This window comes from Cyprinodon tularosa, unplaced genomic scaffold (genome assembly GCF_016077235.1).
Source record: "Cyprinodon tularosa strain WSP-4 unplaced genomic scaffold, ASM1607723v1 ctg276, whole genome shotgun sequence".
Lineage (NCBI taxonomy): Eukaryota > Metazoa > Chordata > Actinopteri > Cyprinodontiformes > Cyprinodontidae > Cyprinodon > Cyprinodon tularosa.
This window is the reverse complement of record NW_024038981.1, coordinates 389-25316: the sequence shown is the minus strand read 5'-3', so window position 1 is coordinate 25316 and position 24928 is coordinate 389. Positions and strand designations below refer to the sequence as shown.

General features: G+C 39.9%; 7 non-coding genes across 7 annotated transcripts; all 7 read left to right on the top strand.

The window, feature by feature from the left end:
* Positions 1-5330: 5330 nt before the first annotated feature.
* On the top strand, positions 5331-5402 carry trnaa-cgc. Its single transcript has one exon. It is a non-coding gene; the product is annotated as a tRNA-Ala (tRNA).
* Positions 5403-8282: 2880 nt separating this feature from the next.
* Positions 8283-8354, top strand: trnaa-cgc. The gene has a single exon. It is a non-coding gene; the product is annotated as a tRNA-Ala (tRNA).
* Positions 8355-9834: 1480 nt separating this feature from the next.
* Positions 9835-9906, top strand: trnaa-ugc. The gene has a single exon. It is a non-coding gene; the product is annotated as a tRNA-Ala (tRNA).
* Positions 9907-13812: 3906 nt separating this feature from the next.
* On the top strand, positions 13813-13884 carry trnaa-cgc. The gene has a single exon. It is a non-coding gene; the product is annotated as a tRNA-Ala (tRNA).
* A 4986-nt stretch (positions 13885-18870) lies between these two features.
* On the top strand, positions 18871-18942 carry trnaa-ugc. The gene has a single exon. It is a non-coding gene; the product is annotated as a tRNA-Ala (tRNA).
* Positions 18943-19955: 1013 nt separating this feature from the next.
* On the top strand, positions 19956-20027 carry trnaa-cgc. The gene has a single exon. It is a non-coding gene; the product is annotated as a tRNA-Ala (tRNA).
* Positions 20028-21384: 1357 nt separating this feature from the next.
* Positions 21385-21456, top strand: trnaa-ugc. The gene has a single exon. It is a non-coding gene; the product is annotated as a tRNA-Ala (tRNA).
* The last annotated feature ends 3472 nt before the right edge of the window (positions 21457-24928 follow it).

Sequence of the window (24928 nt, the reverse complement as noted above, 5' to 3'; positions counted from 1 at the left end):
ATAGATAGATAGATAGATAGATAGATAGATAGATAGATAGATAGATAGATAGATTTAATTATACTGTAGGTCAGTATATAATATACTGCAAACCTGTCCAGGGTGCACCCTGCCTCTCACCTGGTAATTGTTGGGATGGGCTTCCATGACCCTGAATGCACTAGAAATAAATTTTAACTGAAACAAAGTACTGGAAATTTCTGTGCTTTTAATATCATCTCAGAACAGTCTTTCCACTCATTTCTTAATGGTTGAAATAACTGCATACATACTGTATAAAACCAAAAGAAAAATGCAAAACAGTATGTTTCTTATACAGATGTTATGGTCATCATTTCAGTTGCTTATAGGCATACATACATTTTGTTAAACCAAAAATCAGAAGTTTCAATTTCTTATACAGACACCTTTTGTAATCATCATTTAAAGGCTCACCAATGAAAATATCTTGTAGCTGTCATACCTACAAAAGCTGAATGCGACGATTTCCATGTTGCTTAGCAAAACGCTGAACGAACTTGTCCAGATCCAAAGTTTTTGTGCGTTTTGATTCAATGCTGAGTACAGCCAAACTTGCTAGCCTCGTTTCTGTCATGGTAGACCGCAAATAGGATTTTATGAGCCTCAGAGTTGAAAAACTTCTTTCACAGGATGCACTGCTCACTGGTAACACAACTGCTATTTTACACAACCTGAACAACTCATGAAAGACATCCTGGTATGGGTCCAAAAACTGTGTAAATGCCATTAGAGTGGTAGGGTTCTCATTTTCCACCTTTTTTCTGTCCGACACTCTCCTTGTCTGATGTAACTCATGCTTGAGATCCTCAATATTTGATCCATATGCTTCAGCTAACAGAACAACAGCTTCCTCTTTCAAAAAAGTTGGACTAGATGGATTTAGTGCCTGTACACCTTGCATAATGTTACAATTTGTGCTTGAAAATCTCCTTTCTATTTCCCCTATCATGTTATCCAGAACTGGATAGTACACAGAGACACAAAAAGTACGTTTGCTATCTGGAGCTGTATGCTGTCCCAAAGTTGAGGCAATGACACTATCCTGAAGCACCTTTGCCATTTGTCTCGATCTTTTCGGTTTTTGCTGAATTGTATCAATGTTACTTCGTTCACATAAGTCAAGAGTTTCCCTCCACATTTCTTCAAAAGAGTCTTGACTACGGTACTGGACCAGTGTCTCTTTAAGAGATTCAATAAGCTCAACAACTTTTGAATAGTCCACAGTTTTAGACTGAAGCATGTCTGATAAAAATTTAGAGTCACTCAAGACCTTTCTGAACAGAACAAGAGATCCAGCAAAGTTTATATCTATCTGAGCCAAAATCCCTCTTGCTTCAACAGCTCTTTGAGGATGGTTTTCAGATGCAATCTCTTCAAGCACCTGTACTATTGCAGGCAACCTGTCCATAACATTTCGACAAGCTATGTGCCTACACGCCCAACGTGTATCACTTAGCTGCTGGAGCTCCCTTGGTGCACCATCAAACATCTCCCGCTGCACTTCCAGCCATCTGTTATGTACATAGGAACCAGAAATAAATACATACATTCTTTCCAACAAGGAGAAAAAGTTTCCTGCATCTGCCACACTTTTTACAGCATCTACTATGACCAGGTTTAAGCAGTGTGCACTGCAGTGAACATAGAAGGCATGTTTGGCTACATCTTTTATTTTAGCTTGAACACCTGCATGTGCCCCACGCATCACTGCAGCACCATCGTAGCCCTGGCCTACAAGGTTTTCCTTATACTCCAGCCCATGCTTCTCAAGAAAGTTTATAATTTTTTTCACTTAAAGGCAGTGACCATGTGTTTTGCCCTTAAACTCCAGAAACTCTCAGAACCCCACCTTGTAGTAGTTCCAGAACAAAAGACTTTGCTCTTTTTTCTGAACACCGAGTTTCATCAAAAACACTGAAAACTGCTTGTCTTTTAACTCTTGAATGGGTTTTCCCCTTTAAAAACCCTTGCAGCCAAGCATTCAATATTTCATTTTGGATTGTTTTTCTTGTATATTTGGCTTTTTAGCTTGTTGTTTAAGCCTTTTTTTTAAACACTGGGGTTTGGTTTCTCAACAAACAACACAGACAGAAAGATACCCTTTTTTATCTGATCAGATGATTCCCTATGACCCCGCTGGGGTGTGTTTTCGTTTTAGTGAGAAATAGGATCCAGCTAGGTTTTAATGTATACTGATTTTCAAACCTTCTTTTTTTTTTTTCTCAAAACCTTAGTCCCAAAATTTTAAGTATTTTTGTCTGGGGAGTTTTTTTGTTCTCTGTCCATGCAAACATTGCATTTACATGACTTTCAGATCTGGCATGAAAACAGAACCCACTGTCCTTCGTTGTTGCCTTTTTCCAGTTACGATAGCCTTCGAGGGAGGTGAAAACAGTCCTAGGTGCATCAGGAAGAGAAAAGTGCCTACAGGCAAAACAGTAAACTGCATCACTCAGCAGCGAGTACTCCAGCCAGGGATTGGAATTATACCAGTCAATCCTGAAGCTTCTCTTGGCTCCCCCTTGTAGAGTCTTTGGGAAGTTCTCACGTTTTGGTTGTGCCGGCCCCTCACACCACGACCTGGATATGTCTGTAAAATGAACATTTTAACAATTAATATAGACAGAATATGAAATTATCATTGATTAGCCAACCATCAGGCTGTATGAATTTGCATTCCATAATGTAAAGGCCTATTAAGGGAAATGTTAAGGTCAATTTATTTAATTTTGAAATTAAACTTAAGCATTAGATTAAAAACATTGCAGCCTTCACATACTACTGATATACTGAATACTCTTTCATTCATTTTTTCTTGTTTCTCAGTAATTTACATTAAAGCAAACAATGATCACTATCAAAATATATTTTTTCAAAGAGAACTGAGCAAGAACTATTTTAATACAGCAAAATGTCCATTTAATCATAATTTATTTTTCTTATTAAGATGTAATTTAGTGTGCAGTCTCCATACCATGCGGACCAGCTGGCCTGGAGATGTTTGATGCCTCTGATTCTCTCCTGTCACTGTCTGAGATCTGCCTGTTGTCTCCTCTCTCGCCTCCTCCTTCATCTTGCTGAAAATCTCCCTCTTCCATCTCTTCATTGCTGTGGTCTTCTACCTCTTCCTCCTTTCCCTCATCGGTTTGGTCATCATCCATGATCTCCCTGTCAGATTTATGCTGTTCTTCTCCTTTCACCTCATCTCCCCCTCCGTCAGCCTTGCTTTTCCCTTTTATTTCTGCCTTTTCTCTCGCCTTAATCTTCGGGAGGAAAAAACTTGATATGCTGCTGCAGTCTTTCCTCTTCATCTCTGTAGATTTTAACTAACTTTACAATGTTTTCCTTGACAAAGTTTGAATAATTTCAGCTTCTCTACCTTACACAGACCTGCACATTAACATGTACGAACACGAACGGTTATTTTTCGTTGTCTCAGATTCGGCAGTACAACTATTATTAGCACAAATTTTCATTCTTATTCTCTCTTTATTATAATTTAGTAAATTAACTCTTCTTACCTCTTTCCTTCCGTGCTGCTGCCCTCTGTTCTTGCGGCGCTCTCCTCCCTTCGCGCCACAAAGCCGTCTCTCTTCCGCACTCGCGTTACCCTGTCCTGGCTGCATTCAATGCAGCCAGGACATCGAAGCTTCCCAATTGTAAGTGTCCAAATTGCTATGATCTGATTCTCGATTTCCAAGTTGTCAGCTGGGGTGGCAACTGGGGTGGCAAGGCTTTGATTTAGGGTGGCAAATGCCACCCCATGCCACCCCGGTAGATCCGCCAATGAGTGTTATTACATAATAGGGGAACCTACAAAATTACATATTTCCAGTAGACTATAAAAGTAGTGCATAGCAATAGCACTCTGTTGTTCACACATTTTATTGAAGAGCTTTACATGGAGGGATGTAGCTCATAGCTCTATAAGAGTAGAGCATATTGATAGCACTCTTTAGTTTACACATCTTACTAAAGCCATTAACATGGGGGATGTAGCTCAGTGGTAGAGCGCATGCTTTGCATGTATGAGGTCCTGGGCTAATCCCCAGCATCTCCAAGAATTTAATATTTGATCATTATAGTGACTCCTGACTAGAAATGATGTGAATTAAGAAGAAAATGTGATTTGACATTGGCATGTGAAATAAATTGTGTCATGTAATAAATGTTGCAAATTGGCAGCAGAATTGCAAATGTTGGTTATCATGCAATAAAATGTTTCCTATTCTTCTGTGCAAGTGACAGAACCGATACCGTAAAAGTTCAAAAAAATCCACTGGTCTTGGTTTCCTAGACTTGAAGATGTTTTGCCACCTCTACAGGAAGCTTTCTCAATTCAAATGTCTGGATCCGCAGTGAGTTTGAGTCTTATATAGACAAGGCCTTGTATTGCTTGGAAACATGCAAATAGAAACCGATGAGTGGGTCGTTTGGTTCCATTGTTAGCCTGTAATATCTGAAACCTGTCTATGATTCTGAAGGTCGGTCGTTAAAGGGGGGATTGTCGTTAAATGGGGGGATTGTGTCTTGTAATATCTATAACCTGTCTATGATTCTGAAGGTCGGTCGTTAAAGGGGGGGGATTGTCTCCATAAGGGATTGTGATGTTTTTGCGTTCAATTTTCTCATCTGTGCATCTGTGGACAGGTTGTTTGGTTTCTCCAATATAAAGATCATAGCATACCTTGCTGCACTGAACAGCATATACTACTTTGCTCATATTCGGTCTGGGGGTTTTATCTTTAGGATGCATTAGCCTCTGTTTAAGGGTTTTGTTTGGCTTGAATTGTACTTGGATTTTGTGTTTGGAGAAACTCCTCTTGAGCTTTTCAGACATTTCAGCAACATAAGGGATAGTGATGTTTTTGCGTTCAATTTTCTCATCGCTATCTTCTGTTATGTGTCTTTTGGATTTCCTTGCTGATTTGATAAATGCCCAGTTTGGATATCCACAGGTTTGGAGAGCATCTTTGATGTGTTTCTGTTCTTTGTACTTCCCTTCTGTTTTAGTAGGGACATGTTCTGCCCAGTGTTGTAAGGTTCTGATGACTGAGAGTTTGTGTTCCAGTGGGTGGTGTGAGTCAAAAAGAAGATACTGGTCTGTGTGAGTAGGTTTCCTATACACTTCAATGTTTAGGCTTCCATCTCCTTCCGACAGAACCCATAGTTTCTCGCATATGTAGAACTTTCTTAATGCTTTAACATGATGGCTGACACTAACAATTATATGTTTCCAGTGGACTATAAGACCAGAGCATAGATATAGCACTCTGTGGTTTTCAGGTTTTGTTCATGCCACTTTCATGGGGGATGTAGCTCAGTGGTAGATCGCATGCTTCGCATGCATGAGGTCCTGGGTTCAATCCCCAGCATCTCCATGATTTTAATATCAATACATTCCTCTGATCATTGCAGTGACTCCTGATTCATAGTAATCATTAGAAATAATGTGAATTAAGAGGCAATTGTCATTTGACTGAGATCGCATGTAAAATAAATTGAGTGATGAAATAAATGTTGCAAATTGTCAGCAGAACCACAAATGACAGTTATCATGCCAAAAATGTTTCCTATTCTTCCATGTAAATGACAGAACCCATAGTTTCATACATATGTAGAACTTTCTTAATGCTTTAACATGATGTCTGGCATTAACACTAATTGCACAATAAAAGTAATTTAACCCATGAAAGCCCATTGTCACAAATATGCATCAAACCCTTTGTATTATGTACACAGCAAGGATAGCATGTGCACTCCCTTAATGGCAGTAATTACACACTCATTGTGAACCCAGGACGCTTCAGAAAGCTCCTGTTTTCATAACACCTAGTCCCTAATCATTAGGGCCTAATGGTTTACCATTAACTATTATAAATGTTGTCACAAACTTGTAATATACCTACATTGTTACTCAACCAAAAATTCCTTACACTTTTATAACAAACGTTACCCGTTACTCTTGGCTTCGGTTCAATGTTTATAAATAGTTATTTCAGGTCATGTGCGCCATCCAACTCAGATCATTGGCGCCATCCAAATCTAGTGAAAACCACTGTGATTGGATAAGTCATATAACGCAAACACTCATTGGTTAGCTAAAGGAAGTCATCAGAAGTAAGCTGGTGTTCTTCAAACTGCAAACGTGAATTGTCTATGCCATGCTACAATGTAGGATTCAGAAAAAGATGGTGAAATGTCTGAAAGGTCGGACACTGGCGAGAGCGTATCGGGAGATGGAGACAGAGTCCAACAAGACCTCCGCTATTGAATGTATTAAAATCTGGCCTATCTTGGACAATCTCAGAAGCCAGGTAAACTGACTCTTATGGTTTTATTATTTTTCTTTGAAACTGGTCACTTAGTCTAACGCGGGTTTATTTTCTAATAGAAGTTAGATTTCTGTAATCCTGAATTATTAGAATAAAGACGTCATTGTTTAACTTGCAGTTGTTTGTGATTCATATACGAATGGTTTGTCACTCAGGCCAGATCCACCCTCCTTTGGTAATAGTTTGACCGCTAGGAGTAATACGTAGAGTTCAGAGCAGGGAGAAAATTCTTCTGGTCACTTGGATTGGATCTTACCCACTACGAAGAGATAAAATGGAAGATACAAGGGAGACCTCTGTTTCATTGCTATTCCAAAATAACAATTCAGTGTTATTCCATACTAGGGGAACCTATACAATTATATTTTTCCAGTGGACTATAAGAGTAGAGCATAGTGATAGCATTCTTTGCTTTACACATCTTATTAAAGACATTAACGTGGGGGATGTAGCTCAGTGGTAGAGCGCATGCTTTGCATGTATGAGGTCCTGGGTTCAATCCTCCATGAATTTAATCATTGTAGTGACATCTGATTAGAAATGATGTGAATTAAGAAGAAAATGTGATTTGACGTTGGCATGAATTGCAAATGTTGGTTATGATCCAATAAAATGTTTCCTATTCTTCTGTGCAAGGGACAGAACTGATACTGTAAAAGTTAAAAAAATCCACTGTTCTTGGTTTCCTAGATTTGAAGATCCCTTGCCACCTCCAGGATGCTTTCTCAATCCAAATGTCTGGATCCGCAGTGAGTTTGAGTCTTATATAGACAAGGCCTTGTATTGCTTGGAAACATGCAAATAGAAACCAATGAGTGGGTCGTTTCGTTCCATTGTTAGCCTGTAATATCTGAAACCTGTCTATGATTCTGAAGGTCGGTCATTAAAGGGGGGGATTGTCTCCTGTAATACCTGAAATCTGTCTATGATTGTTAAGGAGGTATTGTTCACTGGCTTGAGTGGGTTGGTACTTTGTTCCTCTGTGATGGGGTGGGGGGTTTGGCGATATCTGGAAGGGATCATCTCTATGAAGGAATTGTAAGTTTTTGCAATCTGGAATCTGAGTCCACCACCTCTGTTTAAAGTTATTTTTCTCTCTTAACATAGATGGCTTCCTTCACGCCCCTCTCAAACCACATATTTTCTTCATCCACAATGTGAACATTCTGGTCCTCAAAAGAATGTCCTTGTCCACCAGGTGTAGATGTACTGCGGAGTCTTGTCTAGAGGACGCCGCTCTTCTGTGTTGAGCCATGCATCTGTGGACAGGTTGTTTGGTTTCTCCAATATAAAGATCAGAGCATACCTTGCTGCACTGAACAGCATATACTACTCCGCTAATATTCGGTCTGGGGGTTTTATCTTTAGGATGCATTAGCCTCTGTTTAAAGGTTTTGTTTGGCTTGAATTGTACTAGGATTTTGTATTTGGAGAAACTCCTTGAGCTTTTCAGACACTTCAGCAACATAAGGGATTGTGATGTTTTTGCGTTCAATTTTCTCATCGCTATCTTCTGTTATGTGTCTTTTGGATTTCCTTGCTGATTTGATAAATGCCCAGTTTGGATATCCACAGGTTTGGAGAGCATCTTTGATGTGTTTCTGTTCTTTGTACTTCCCTTCTGTTTTAGTAGGGACATGTTCTGCCCAGTGTTGTAAGGTTCTGATGACTGAGAGTTTGTGTTCCAGTGGGTGGTGTGAGTCAAAAAGAAGATACTGGTCTGTGTGAGTAGGTTTCCTATACACTTCAATGTTTAGGCTTCCATCTCCTTCCGACAGAACCCATGGTTTCTCGCATATGTAGAACTTTCTTAATGCTTTAACATGATGGCTGACACTAACAATTATATGTTTCCAGTGGACTATAAGACTAGAGCATAGATTTAGCACTCTGTCCTTTTCAGATTTTGTTCATGCCACTTTCATGGGGGATGTAGCTCAGTGGTAGAGCGCATGCTTCGCATGTATGAGGTCCTGGGTTCAATCCCCAGCATCTCCATGTTTTTAATATCAATACATTCCTCTGATCATTGTAGTGACTCCTGATTCATAGTAATCATTAGAAATAATGTGAATTAAGAGGCAATTGTCATTTGACTGAGATCGCATGTAAAATAAATTGAGTGATGAAATAAATGTTGCAAATTGGCAGCAGAACCACAAATGACAGTTATCATGCCAAAAATGTTTCCTATTCTTCTATGTAAATGACAGAACCCATAGTTTCATACATATGTAGAACTTTCTTAATGCTTTAACATGATGTCTGGCATTAACAATAATTGCACAATAAAAGTAATTTAACCCATGGACGCCCATTGTTACAAATATGCATCAAACCCTTTCTACTGTGTACACAGCAAGGATAGCATGTGCACTCCCTTAATGGCAGTAATTACACACTCATTGTGAACCCAGGAAGCTTCAGAAAGCTCCTGTTTTCATCACACCTAGTCCCTAATCATTAGGGCGTAATGGTTTACCATTAACTATTATAAATGTTGTCACAAACTTGTAATATACCTACATTGTTACTCAACCAAAAATTCCTTACACTTTTATAACAAACGTTACCCGTTACTCTTGGCTTCGGTTAAATGTTTATAAATAGTTATTTCAGGTCATGTGCGCCATCCAACTCAGATCATTGGCGCCATCCACATCTAGTGAAAACCACTGTGATTGGATAAGTCATATAACGCAAACACTCATTGGTTAGCTAAAGGAAGTCATCAGAAGTAAGCTGGTGTTCTTCAAACTGCAAACGTGAATTGTCTATGCCATGCTACAATTTAGGATTCAGAAAAAGATGGTGAAATGTCTGAAAGGTCGGACACTGGTGAGAGCGTATCGGGAGATGGAGACAGAGACCAACAAGACCTCCGCTATTGAATGTATTAACATCTGGCCTATCTTGGACAATCTAAGAAGCCAGTTAAACTGACTCTTATGGTTTTATTATTTTTCTTTGAAACTGGTCACTTAGTCTAGCGCGGGTTTATTTTCTAATAGAAGTTAGATTTCTGTAATCCTGAATTATTACAATAAAGACGTCATTGTTTAACTTGCAGTTGTTTGTGATTCATATACGAATGGTTTGTCACTCAGGCCAGATCCACCCTCCTTTGGTAATAGTTTGACCCCTAGGAGTAATACTTAGAGGTCAGGACAGGGAGAAATTTCTTCTGGTCACTTGGATTGGATCCTACCAACTACCAAGAGATACAATGGAAGATACAAGGGAGATCTCTGTTTCATTGCTATTCCAAATAACAATTCAGTGTTATTACATACTAGGGGAACCTACAAAATTACATATTTCCAGTAGACTATAAAAGTAGTGCATAGCAATAGCACTCTGTTGTTCACACATTTTATTGAAGAGCTTTACATGGAGGGATGTAGCTCATAGTTCTATAAGAGTAGAGCATAGTGATAGCACTCTTTCCTTTACATATCTTACTAAAGCCATTAACATGGGGGATGTAGCCCAGTGGTAGAGCGCATGCTTTGCATGTATGAGGTCCTGGGTTCAATCCCCAGCATCTGCATGAATTTAATATTTGATCATTATAGTGACTCCTGATTAGAAATGATGTGAATTAAGAAGAAAATGTGATTTGACATTGGCATGTTAAATAAATTGTGTCATGTAATAAATGTTGCAAATTGGCAGCAGAATTGCAAATGTTGGTTATCATGCAATAAAATGTTTCCTATTCTTCTGTGCAAGTGACAGAACCGATACCGTAAAAGTTCAAAAAAATCCACTGGTCTTGGTTTCCTAGACTTGAAGATGTTTTGCCACCTCTACAGGAAGCTTTCTCAATTCAAATGTCTGGATCCGCAGTGAGTTTGAGTCTTATATAGACAAGGCCTTGTATTGCTTGGAAAGATGCAAATAGAAACTGATGAGTGGGTCGTTTGGTTCCATTGTTAGGCTATAATATCTGAAACCTGTCTATGATTCTGAAGGTCGGTCGTTAAAGGGGGGGATTGTCTCCTGTAATGCCTGAAACCTGTCTATGATTCTGAAGGTCGGTCGTTAAAGGGGGGGATTGTCGTTAAATGGGGGGGTTGTGTCTTGTAATATCTGAAACCTGTCTATGATTCTGAAGGTCGGACGTTAAAGGGGGGGATTGTCTCCTGTAATGCCTGAAACCTGTCTATGATTCTGAAGGTTGGTTGTTAAAGGGGGGGATTGTCTCCTGTAATACCTGAAACCTGACTATGATTGTTAAGGGTCGGTCGTTAAGGAGGTATTGTTCACCGTCTGGAGCGGGTTGGTGCTTTGCTCCTCTGTGATGGGGTGGGGGGTGTGGTGATATCTGGAAGGGATCATCTCTTTAAATGAATTGTAAGTTTTTGGAATCTGAGTCCACCACCTCTGTTTAAAGTTGTTTTTTCTCTCTTAACATAGATGGCTTCCTTCACGCCCCTCTCAAACCACATATTTTCTTTATCCACAATGTGAACATTCTGGTCCTCAAAAGAATGTCCTTTGTCCACCAGGTGTAGATGTACTGCGGAGTCTTGTCCAGAGGACGCCGCTCTTCTGTGTTGAGCCATGCATCTGTGGACAGGTTGTTTGGTTTCTCCAATATAAAGATCAGAGCATTCCTTGCTGCACTGAACAGCATATACTACTCCGCTCATATTCGGTCTGGGGGTTTTATCTTTAGGATGCATTAGCCTCTGTTTAAGGGTTTTGTTTGGCTTGAATTGTACTTGGATTTTGTGTTTGGAGAAACTCCTCTCCTCCCTCTTCATCAACATAAGGGATTGTGATATTTTTGCTTTTAATTGTCTCATCGCTATCTTCTGTTACGTGTCTTTTGGATTTCCTTGCTGAATTGATAAATGCCCGGTTTGGATATCCACAGGTTTGGAGAGCATCTTTGATGTGTTTCTGTTCTTTGTACTTCCCTTCTGTTTTAGTAGGGACATGTTCTGCCCAGTGTTGTAAGGTTCTGATGACTGAGAGTTTGTGTTCCAGTGGGTGGTGTGAGTCAAAAAAAAGATACTGGTCTGTGTGAGTAGGTTTCCTATACACTTGAATGTTTAGGCTTCCATCTCCTTCCAACAGAACCCATAGTTTCTCACATATGTAGAACTTTCTTAATGCTTTAACATGATGGCTGGTACTAACAATAATTGCACAATAAAAGAAATTTAACCCATGGGCGCCCATTGTTACAAATATGCCTCAATATGCTCTAATGTACCTACATTGTTACGCAACCTAAAGTGCCTTACGCTTTTAAAACAAACGTTACTCGTTACTCTTGGCTTTGGTTTAATTTTCATAAATATTTATGTCACGTCATGTGTGCCAACCATTGCAGATCATTGGCGCCATCCACATCATCTAAAGATGTTGAAATGTCTGAAAGGTCGGACACAGGTGAGAGCGTATTGGGAGATGGAGACAGAGACCAACAAGACCTCCCTCATGCTTGGCCCTATCTCAAAGAATTTTTCAAAATAGTCGAAAACTTTAGCTTTCAATTTATAAAGACTTAAGTAAAAGTCATTTTCACTCATAAATAGTATAACGAAAAAGCAAAAAAAAAGTACACCTATAATAAATATTCTGTTTCACTGTGTTTAACAAAACTGTTGGGTGTAATACCCAGAGGTCAGATAACAGTTTGGTAATAGTTTGACCTCTAGGTGTAATACTTAGAGGTCAAAACAGGGAGAAAATTGTTCTGGTCACTTGGATTGGATCCTACCAACTACGAAGAGATACAATGGAAGATACAAGGGAGATCTCTGTTTCATTGCTATTCCAAATAACAATTCAGTGTTATTACATAGTACAGGGGAACCTACACAATTACATATTTCCAGTAGACTATAAAAGTAGCGCATAGCAATAGCACCACTGAATCCATAGTGGATATTGCCACAATGGAGCCAAATCAATTTGATGAACCATTTCAAACCATCCCCCTTCCCTTTGCACAAAGAGAACAAAGGATGCTCTGGAGACTTCTGGAAAATTCCAGCCAAAGGAACAGTTAGCTCAGGCATGGACCAATTAGCTGACAAGAAGGCTGAAATCTCAACAGGAAATACCCCTACATCATTCAGGGTTTAAAAATCAGAGCATGAGATCAATCGATTCTCTTTCCCCTGGGTTCCAATGCCTGCAAGGAGAGGCTCGTTTCACGTGAAATGCTAAAGAAAGCTAGCTGGAAGTAGCTTTAGCTTTCCTCTGTCACAAGTCACACATTGCAGTGTCCCATTGTGCATAGCGCCCGCTAAACTGGAACTTTTCACTCATAAATAGTATAATGGAGAAGCAAAAAAAAAGTACACCTGGAATAAATATTATGTATAGGGCTTGGTCGTCGTGACGTAGGCACTTCGCGTCGCCGCCATGTTGAATGCTTCTTTTACCGCGGCTCAGACTACTGCCTATGACTACCGGGTACTGTACTCCCTCTCAGCCGTGTTTTAATTTGATTAATTTCACCTTAACTTGATTTCAACCATGGTAAACCGTTGCTGTATTGTGGGCTGTAACAGCTCAACGCATGATCGCCATGGAAACATAGAAAATGGGTTAACTTTCCACCGCTTTCCTGAATGGACACGTAACCATGGAGACCAAGCGTCAGAGATAAAGAGTCGTCGGCTAGCTTGGATCGCGGCTGTAAGACGACCGAACATAACTTTCCACAGTATTCCAATGTCATTGAGAGTGTGTTCACTGCATTTTCATTCTGGTAAGTTAAAGATGCACGGTTTTATTTTATAGCCTACTTTGTTTCTTTCCTTCAAAGTTGAGATCTTTTACGGGAAAATATTTAAAAACGGCAGCGGGAAAATGCTCAAATACGTGAGAAACCCGGAGGGTTGGCAGTTAACGTTACTAACTACACCTTTGAAACACATAGCAGCTAGTTAAAAGTACATTACATGCGTGAGTGGTTGTTAGCACTAGCGGTTAGCAGTTGCTAAACTAGCAGGTTCCAGAGCCCGTCTGATCACAGCTTACCTTCGTACGAATTACTCTGTTCCCACTGTTTGATGGCTTTATGATCTGCAGCTCCTGAACCCATCCATTCATGAACTGCACATGAGACTCCAAGGACTTGTAGCTTCTGAACTGTTTTGAAGTATAGGCGCTCGGTCATCGGTGCTCCACTCATTGTTTGGAACTTCATATGGATCCAAATGATTAATAATGCTGATTTTCTCAACATACGGGTCCCTGGCTTCTCTATTTAATGTGTCCCGGCAAATTCCAGATCCTTTTCGGGATTTTAACATCTTTTTTCTCTCTACTTCTGTCTCTTCTTTCAACAACAACGTTGTATCAGAGCTATGTTTACGTTTGCGTAGCCGTCAATATGACCGCGACGTCCCACAATGCAACGTGGATCCCGAGCCCTATTACACCCAACTGTTAAACAAAAAAGTTGGGTGCAATACCTAAACCTAGACATGGGGATGTAGCTCAGTGGTAGGGCGCATGCTTCGCATGTATGAGGTCCTGGGTTCAATCCCCAGCATCTCCATGGTTTTAATATCCATACATTCCTCTGATCATTCCAGTGACTACTGATTCATAGTAATCATTAGAAATAATGTGAATCAAGAAGCAAATGTGATTTGACTGGGATCTCATATAAGATAAATTATGTCACGGAACAAATCTTGCAAATTAAAAGCAGAACCACAGATGCTGGTTTTCATGCAATAAAATGCTTCTCTGCAAATGACAGAACCCATAGTTTCTTACATATGTAGTACTTCCTTATCCTTTAACATGATGGCTGCCATTAACAAGAATTCCCCTATAAAAGTCATTTAACCTACATAAAGCTAAAGCCTATCTTAATTTGTCAGAGCACACGAGGCAGATATTAAATTTCTATTATCAGTTTTAATTAACTACTTACCTTTCCACATGTAGTTCACCGATGATGAAGATGACAAACACGCCCCCCCCCCCCCCCCCCCCCCTCTGCCATGGCGTAATATAACAGACCAGAGGGTGTCGCAATTCAGTATTATCAGCCATAGAGTTATCAATGCTGTTTTAAGGTCTGGGCCTGGCAATGAATTAAAACTTCAGGGTTTTTTGGGGTTTTTTTTGGAACATGGCGAGACGGTAGCATGAGTTTGGTGAGGCGGCCGCCTCACCAAGATAGTGCTGCGGGAAACACTGCAATACTAACATTACATTATCACACCGTACTCGCAGTCACTCAGTAACTTAGCCTCTGAATTCCAAGCTAGCAGTTACTAGCCTAAACAAATAGGCGCTAACGTTAACATGAACTAGGCTACTTCAGTGAGCGCAGACTCGCCCATCGTAAAAAGCTATACATCTTTTTAGCAGACTTTACAAGAGGCAACTCATGGGTTTTGTCCCCATTTAATCCATAATTTGTATTTTTCATCTTCCAGCCAACGTTCATTGAAACAACAACCTCCCGGCATGGTGCAGTAGTGGTTTCATGGGGGCGGAGTCACACATGGAAATAGACTGGCAGATCGCCGTCACACATAAGCGAGCAAGCATTTTCAAGCATTTAATCCAAAATATAAGCACTTTTCAAACCTTGAAAACACAACGTCAAAATTCAAGCATTTAAGGATTTCATCCAAAATATAAAGCACTTTTCAAACCTTGAAAGCACAACGTCAAAATTCAAGCATTCTCAAGGATTTCCAGCACCCGTACGAACCCTGAGGTTACCAATAGCTGGGGAAAGCTATTGGTAACCTCAATTATGGAATGTGTGCAAAACAACAAAAATGGCGCAGGCAACGCTTGTGGGTCCTTTTTAAGCCAACGTCGGGGATTTAAAAGTAATTTTGAGTGATAAATATTTTTTTGCGATCATTGTATTTGCGGGCAAATGCACTGAATCAGAGAAGAGAACTACACCACTAAAAAAAAAAGATCCCCAGTAATGATGAACTCCATGATATATGGGCAAGATGTGTTGAGAAAACCCAAATATATCAATATCACCTTAAAATGTTTTTTCTAAGAGAGGAGGAAACCGGAGCACCCGGAGAAAAGCCTAAAATCGAGTTAAACCGTATAGATGTGGTTTCAAATAAAAAAAAGGGGCACCTGGAGAAAACCACTTACCCACTGTGGCATTTTACCCCATCCCTAAGTAAACCCAAAAATATACTAATCTAACAAAACAAAAAAAATCTATGAGTGATTGTGTTTTTGTGTGTAGTTTATGAAAGCCAAGGGTGAACCAGCAGCTCTTCCAGGGTGGGTCGCTCCAGAGGGTCAAGCTCCAGACATTTATTCAAAAAATCTTGGGCTTCTTTTGAAAGCTTTTTGCTGAACTGTAGCCGCTTTAAAAGTAATTCCTTGGTTTCAAATGACTTCATGTGTGTCAAGTCAAACAGGACCACTCCTATCTGCCACACTGTTATGGGTCCAGATGTATAGTTAATTAGAATGAACCAGTCCATTGGGGCTTGATTAATTTCATCATCATAATCTAAATGTGGTCTTCCTTCACCAAAGCTGCTTAACCCAAAGTCTTTGAGGTAGATTTTATTGTTTTTTAGATGGATGGCTGCTTTCACCAGCTGTTTCAAAAGGTGTAGTTAGTAACGTTAACTGCCAACCCTCCGGGTTTCTCACGTATTTGAGCCTTTTCCCACTGCCGTTTTTATTATTTTCCCGTAAAAGATCCCAACTTTGCAGGACAGAAACAAAGTAGGCTATAAAATAAAACCGTGCATCATTAACTTACCAGAATGAAAATGCAGGGAACACACTCTCAATGACATTGGAATACTGTGGAAAGTTATGTTCGTTCGTCTTACAGCCGCGATCCAAGCTAGCCGACGACTCTTTATCTCTGACGCTTGGTCTCCATGGTTACGCCTCCAGGCAGGAAAGCGGTGGAAAGTTAACCCATTTTCTGTTTTTCCCATGGCGATCATGTGTTGAGCTGTTACAGCCCACAATACGGCAACGGTTTACCATGGTTGAAATCAAGTTAAGGTGAAATTAATCAAATTAAAACACGGCTGAGAAGGAGTACAGTATGCGGTAGTCATAGGCAGTAGTCTGAGCCGCAGTAAAAGAGGCTGTCAAGATGGCGGCAACGCAAAGTGCTTACGTCATGACGACCAAGCCCTATTCAAGCATTTTCAAGGATTTCCAGCACCCGTACGAACCCTGTCAACAGATATAGTTGATGAAGAAATTAGAATATAATTGGTACACAGTAGGCAAATTGCTGCTGCCTCAAGCAGGGAGTTCCTGCACTGCAGGCTCTTCTTTGCTTTGTTTCCTTCTAACAGGAATACAAAACTAGTCCCTGCCACAATTGGTAAATCAATATTAAATCATTGGCAGAAATGAAGCTCTGATTGCATCAATGCAAGATCAGCACAGCAGAGTGGCGCAGCGGAAGCGTGCTGGGCCCATAACCCAGAGGTCGATGGATCGAAACCATCCACGCTAGCACCATTTTATGACTTTTAGCTAAAACCTTAAAGTACTTGATCAACATTTGCAAGAAATATGACTAAAATTACAAACAATAAACATTGAGCCATTTTTCTTTATGTTAGATCAATAGTTTCATTAAGTAAAAAGAGAGAAAGCAACCAGGTCCACAATCACTGGGATACTCTCCTTAACACCAAAGTCTGTCGAACAAAGAAGTAATTTTAAGCTCAATGTGGACCAGGACAGCACTGGCAAGAAAGAAGCTGCTGCTGTACATCTACAACCCCAACTACAATTGTCATCTGCCCACATTTATCTGCACAGCTCCAATAGGTGAGCATGGTGGTGGCAGCATCATGCCATGGGTGCATGCTCGGCTCATGATACTGGTGCAGTGCATAAAGTGAGTCGGCCAATTAAATTCAATTTCAACCTAAATCAACAGTTGGATGTGTGAAAAGAAGAGATGAACATTTTTGAAACCTCAACCCTATTTAAAATGTATGGACTATGATTTAAAGAGGTCCATGTCCAAAACATCAGAAAACAGCCTATTTGAATGAAGTTTTTAATTTCATGGTCAAAAGTTACTTCATAATTATACTAGAGGCTTGTTAATGGAAACAAACGATGTAGTTTTAATAAATTAGTTTTGTAGGCTTTGTGTAAAACGTTGAATCTCTTATTTAGAGTAAAAACAGCAACTTTTGCAGCTTTTGATTTCAAATTTAAATCAGTTTTTGTTTAATAATATATTTATAGTCCACTAATAAAACAAGGACCAGCTGAAATAAACAATTCAAACGCCCTTTGAAGCAGTTTTCCTTGTAAACCTCTGAGCAGTGCTGTAAATGTACCTCTGCAGGCTGTGAATCCATTGTGACAACAGTGGGTATATGGATGAGCTGGACATGGTCTCTGTAGTGCTGATACTGCCGGCGCATCTCCACAGAGTCATAGATGAGGTTGGCGACGCCATCAAATATCTGCCTTCCCAGCTGCAGCTGAACACAGACAAGAAAAACACAAACCAGGAAATAAAATGACAAATATTGAGCTTCTATTTTCAGGTTATGAGACTTAAATTCTGTAAAAGCCTTAGACTCTGAACCTGCAGTCAGAACTGGAGAGGCCTGCAGTTCCTCGGCCTCCTGGCTCTTCTCTTCTTCCAAGCTTTCTTTGTGCTCAAAGCTTAGCTTGATAACATTTGCAACATGAACACCAATGGCATCCAGCTCTCCTATCAGGTGTATGGAGAGATATTTGTGCCATCGGTTTGAGCGCGCAGGAACCAATCCGAGCGCGCAGTGAGACAACACGCGCGCGCGCAAAACCTGTCTGGCTCGCGCTCAACTCTGAAAAACCCTCTCAACACACTGTTCTCGCACCAGTTTCATCTCTGCTCGCGCTCTACCTGCTCTCTCCGCGCTCAACACCAGCTGTGCACCCAGCTGTTTCTCCGCTAGCTGGACTCTCTGCGCTCGCAACTTCAGCAATATATGTAGATGAAGCATACCATCAGCCAATCACGCTCAGCTTCTTTTCATCCAATGAAAGCATTGAAAGCATTACTGATCACTGATTCTTTTACCCGATTTAAAAATAAATTCTGGAACTAAAACAAAACACCATTCCTAATATTAGTATATTTTGAAGCATCCATAAAAAATTAACATATCCATAATATTTTTTTAATCTATATAATGTTGTACCATACTTGAATCTGAAATATTCTCCTTATTTTTCTTTTAAAAGAGCAAATTTAAATCCATGTCAATAGCAGGCAAAAGAGATGGATGAGGCAATGATTTAATAACTGTTTTACTGAAGTTTATTTGAGATAATTCAAGATAACCGGAAGAACGAATGCTTTCATTGGAACAAACGCTTTCATTGGATGAAAAGAAGCTGAGCGGGAACCTACACCATTATATTTTCCCAGTGAACTATAAGACTAGAGCATAGTGATAGCAGTCTGTCCTTTTCAGATTTGGGGGAGGAAGAGATGCGTCTGAGCAGGCAGAGAGGATGAAGACGCGCAGGAATGCAGATAAACTTACTGGGGGATGTAGCTCAGTGGTAGAGTGCATGCTTTGCATGTATGAGGTCCTGGATTCAATCCCCAGCATCTCCATGAATTTAATATTTGCTCATCCTGATTAGAAATTATGTGAATTAAGAAGAAAATGTGATTTGACTGAGATCTCCTGTTTTCATCACACCTAGGCCCATTGTTACAAATATTCCTCAATATGCTCTAATATACCTACATTGTTATGCAACCAAAAATGCCTTACACTTTTAAAATAAACGTTACTCGTTACTCTTGGCTTTGGTTTAATGTTTATAAATATTTATGTCACGTCATGTGTGCCAACCATTGCAGATCATTGGCGCCATCCACATCATCTAAAGATGTTGAAATGTCTGAAAGGTCGGACACAGGTGAGAGCGTATTGGGAGATGGAGACAGAGACCAACAAGACCTCCCTCATGCTTGGCCCTATCTCAAAGAATTTTTCAAAATAGTCGAAAAATTTAGCTTTCAATTTATAAAGAGGCATCTGGCTGTTTAACTTCAAAGGTTACTTTATACTTTTAAACTTTGAGTATTTTTTGGAGCACATGTATTTCACTTGAGTAAAGAGGTCAAGTTGATACTTCAACTTTTACCAGAGTGCTTTTAAACTGCAGTATCTATACTTCTACTTAAGGAACAAATGTGTGTACTTTTGACACCACTGCTTATGACTCGTTTTAATGAAAAAGGGGAATCATCTATTCTGTTTCAGACTTAAGCAAAAAGTAATTTTCACTCATAAATAGTATAATGAAAAAGCAAAAAAAAACAGACACCTACAATAAATATTCTGTATCACTGAGTTTAACAAAACAGTTGGGTGTAATACCTAGAGGTCAGAGCAGGGAGAAAATTCTTCTGGTCACTTGGATTGGATCCTACCCACTACGAAGAGATACAATGGAAGATACAAGGGAGAACTATGCTTCATTGCTATTCCAAATAACAATTCAGTGTTATTCCATACTAGGGGAACCTACACAATTGTATGTTACCAGTTGACTATAAGACCAGAGCATAGTGATAGCACTCTGTGCTTTTCAGATTTTGTTCATACCAATTTCATGGGGGATGTAGCTCAGTGGTAGAGCGCATGCTTCGCATGTATGAGGTCCTGGGTTCAATCCCCAGCATCTCCATGATTTTAATATCCATACATTCCTTTGATCAGTGCAGTGACTCCTGATTCATAGTAATCATTAGAAATAATGTGAATTAAGAGGCAAATGTGATTTGACTGACATTGCATGTAAAATAAATTGTGTCATGAAATAAATGTTGCAAATTGGCAGCAGAACCACAAATGACAGTTATCATGCAAACAATGTTTCCTATTCTTCCTTGCAAATGACAGAACCCATAGTTTCATACATATGTAGAACTTTCTTAATGCTTTAACATGATGGCTGGCATTAACAATAATTGTACAATAAAAGTAATTTAACCCATGGACGCCCATTGTTACAAATATGCAACAAACCCTTTGTATGAATGTTAGTAATTACACACTTAGTTTTAACCTAGAAAGCTTCGGAAAGCTCCTGTTTTCATAGCTAAAGGTATCATCAGAAGCAAGCAGGTGTTCTTCAAACTGCAAACGTGAATTGTCTATGCCATGCTACAATGTGGGATTCAGAAAAAGATGCTGAAATGTCTGAAAGTTAGGACACAGCCAAGAGTGTATTGGGAGATGGAGACGTAGACCTCCCGCATCCTTGGACCAATCTCAAACAGTCGCAAAATTGAGCTTTCAATTCATATTAACTGTTGGGTGTGTTACGATATATTGCCACAATGGAGCCAAATCAATTTGATGAACCATTTCAAACCATCCCCCTTCCCTTTGCACAAAGAGAACAAAGGATGCTCTGGAGACTTCTGGAAAATTCCAGCCAAAGGAAGAGTTAGCTTAGGCATGGACCAATCAGCTGACAAGAAGGCTGAAATCTCAACAGGAAATACACCTACGTCATTCATGGTTTAAAAATCAGAGCATGAGATCAATCGATTCTCTTTCCCCTGGGTTCCAATGCCTGCAAGAAGAGGCTCGTTTCACGTGAAATGCTAAAGAAAGCTAGCTGGAAGTAGCATTCATTTTCCTGCATCAAAAGTCATGCATTGCAGTGTCCCATTGTGCATAGCGCCCGCTAAACTGGAACTTTTCACTCATAAATAGTATAATGGAAAAGCAAAAACAAGTACACCTGGAATAAATATTCTGTATCACTAAGTTTGACAAAACAGTTGGGTGTAATACGTAGAGTTCAGAGCAGGGAGAAAATTCTTCTGGTCACTTGGATTGGATCTTACCCACTACGAAGAGATAAAATGGAAGATACAAGGGAGACCTCTGTTTCATTGCTATTCCAAAATAACAATTCAGTGTTATTCCATACTAGGGGAACCTATACAATTATATTTTTCCAGTGGACTATAAGAGTAGAGCATAGTGATAGCATTCTTTGCTTTACACATCTTATTAAAGACATTAACGTGGGGGATGTAGCTCAGTGGTAGAGCGCATGCTTTGCATGTATGAGGTCCTGGGTTCAATCCCCAGCATCTCCATGATTTTAATATCAACATTCCTCTTATCATTGCAGTGACTCCTGATTCATAGTAATCGTTAGAAATAATGTGAATCGAGAAGCAAATGTCATTTGACAGGGATCTCATGTAAGATAAATTATGTCAATAAAACTTGCAAATTAAAAGCAGAACCACAGATGTTGGTTTTCATGCAATAAAATGTATCCTATTCTTCTGTGCAAATAACAGAACCCATGGTTTCTTACATATGTAGCAGTGGCGGCCGGCCCATAGGGGGCGCTGGGGCACCGCCCTCCCTGATAAGAAGAGAGAAATGTAAAATATATTTTTAGAAATTAACTCATAAATGTCAGTTTTACTCTCTAGAGTGTGTACCAGCGTCTTGGGGCGCTGATCAGACAGACCCACATTTGCAGAGAATCTGTCAATCATGTACTATTGCTAGGTGAATTTAATGGCCAATCAGTGTCTCAGAACTTTATGGTCTTGGGGCGCTGAAAATACTGCGCTTTTACAGGCTTCTGCACCCAATGCGCAGGTGCAGACAATTAGAGGGATGATGGCGAACGTAACGAGCGAGATGCAGCTTCCACCAAATTCGGTGAGATCCTTATTTATCTACCCGTTTGCCAGAAGAACATCCCTGTTGTAGGATATGAAAATTTCCTGTCATGGTTATTGTGACTGCGACGAATCCACCTCGTCGCTTAAAACTTTGCGTGCCACACACACATTCCTGTTATACTGTGCTTGTGAGGACCAATCTGCTCGCGCTGAGCCCAGTAGCTCCATGAACGTAAAACACACAAGCTGTTCCTGGTTACCTGCTGGCGTATTGAGGGTGCACACTTAATATTTCAGTGGGGTTAGCCGTGTGTGTGTGTGTGTGTGTGTGTGTGTGTGTGTGTGTGTGTGTGTGCGCTACGGGGACTTGTCATCTTCAGTCTGGCTGCGTCTTTGCTGGGTTCAAACCCAGTTTGGTGTAATTGAATAAGTCAATGAATCTGTGTAAAAGAATTAAGTTGTAGAAATTATTTGTTTGTTTTTGTACATCAATAGTTTGTGGAGGTAATATATGGACAAAACTGATTTATGAGAAGAAATCAGAAATAAGAGAGCCTGAGGGGAGGGGCTTAAACTATTTAATGAGGGCTGTGGGAAGAAGAGCGGCCATTTTTGTTTTCTGTTTCTTTGTTACATTGCTGGTAACTGGAGGGAGGCTGAGGCCCAGAGGATCTTGTATATGTTTAGTTTATTTTGCACCCTGTTTTGAGTTTTTGAGCACAATAAATCACCAACACCGGTAACCCGACTGAGCCTGGATTCTTGGAGGCCAAAGAACCCCGTCACAGTGACCAAAATCATCACTGTTACTGTTATTATATAGTAAATTAAATCATTACTGTTAAATTGTATGTATTGTGCAATTGTTTATTTGAATTCTTATTCCGGATTAGTTGGAGACATACACTAGGCTATATCAGCCCCACCAAAAATATTTTTCACCAGCCGCCACTGATATGTAGTACTTTCTTTATGCTTTAACATGATGGCTGGCGCTAACAATAGTTCCACATTAAAAGTCATTTAACCCATGGACCCCCATTGTTACAAATATGCCTCAAACCCTTTGTATTAGGTACACAGCAAGGATAGCATGTGCACTCCCTCAATGGCAGTAATTACACACTCACTGCGAACCTAGGATGCTTCGGAAAGCTCCTGTTTTCATTACACCTTATCCCTAATGGTTAATCCTTAACTATTATAAATGTTGTCACAAACTTGTAATATACCTACATTGTTACTCAACCAAAAATTCCTTACACTTTTATAACAAACGTTACCCGTTACTATTGGCTTCAGTTCAATGTTTACAAATATTTATTTCAGGTCATGTGCGCCCTCCAATTCAGATCATTGCCGCCATCCACATCTTGTGAAAACAACTGTGATTGGATAAGTCATATAACGCAAACACTCATTGGTTAGCTAAAGGATGTCATCAAAAATAAGCAGGTGTTCTTCAAACTGCAAATGTGAATTGTCTATGCCATGCTACAATGTTGGATTCAGAAAAAGGTGTTGAAATATCTGAAAGGTCGGACACAGGTGAGAGCGTATTGGGAGATGGAGATGCAGACCAACAAGACCTCCCTCATCCTTGGACCTATCTCAAATAATTTTTCAAAATAGTGGAAAAATTGAGCTTTCAATTTTTAAACTGCAGTATCTATACTTCTACTTAAGTAACTAATGTGTGTACTTTTGACACCACTGTTTTAAATGCACGGTTTTGATTAATTAATTAATGATTAACTTCACTATTCTAATTGCTTATTATGCTCATCTGGTTTTTGGCAGCAATCTAACACCATAAAAATCAGCATGCTTGAAAGACCTTTGCACAAACTGAGTCTTCTTCTCAAGTCACAGACATTAACTTTTGCAGTGTGGATACATTTTTTTGTTAAATTTAAAAGGTTTTATTCAGTTGAATACTGATAAATTCTCATTTGGTGGCTATGAAGCAAAATGTAATTGTCAGGACTCCTGTCTGTGTGTTTGTGTTCTGTGTTTGTCTCCCTTCCTCCACCAGGAGGCGCCTGGTTCTGGTCCGCCTCCTCACACACCTGCTGATGGTTTCCTCGTTAACGGAGCGTTCTTAAGCTGCTGACTGCCACTACCTCAACGCCAGAGTGTTTGCCAGTTATGGGTACACTTGCCAAGCTGAGTTTTGCTGAGTCAAACTGAGTTCTTGTCAACCTGGGTTTTAACATTGTTTGTCTTTTGCCTCTCGGCAGGAAGTCATCCTGCAAACTGGATTTTTTTGGACCTTCTCTCCCTGGAAGGATCAACTGAGCTTCAAACTGAGCTGGGGTTCAAACAGGAGGTTTGGATCCACTTTCCCCAAGATATCATTTGAGCTTCACACTGAGAAAGGGATTCATCTCCATTACGACCCGTTCAAGTACCGCAGGAAATCTGAGTGGCAGTCAGTTTCTCCTTTAACCTACAAACAACCACTTTCTGGGAAAACCCTGTTCCGCCCTCCACCGAATCAGACAAACACTGGTACTACAGCATACAGACTGGAGACAAAGATTCAACAACTTTTCTGGAAACGTGAGTCAGCAACCAAATCCTCTTCTCCAAGTTCACAAATCTATTTTCCCACTGAGCCTGAACTTATCGCTGTGCCTTCCCATCACTTTTCAGTTCCGGTTGAGCAGTGTTCAGAGCAACACTTCTCTCTGCAATATCTCTTCAATAAAACCTGTTAAGCCTTTTCCCCTGGTCTCCCTGTTTGGTCTTCTGCATTTGGGTCTGAACTTTAGTAAAATCATGACAGTTATATAAAGTTATTATAACAAGTGACCTTATAATAAGGGGCTTTGATTGTAAAAGCTAATATTGGTGTTTCTCATTTAAATCTATAATTTTATAATTGCATGAAGGCATAGGCGGATCTACTGGGGTGGCATAGGGT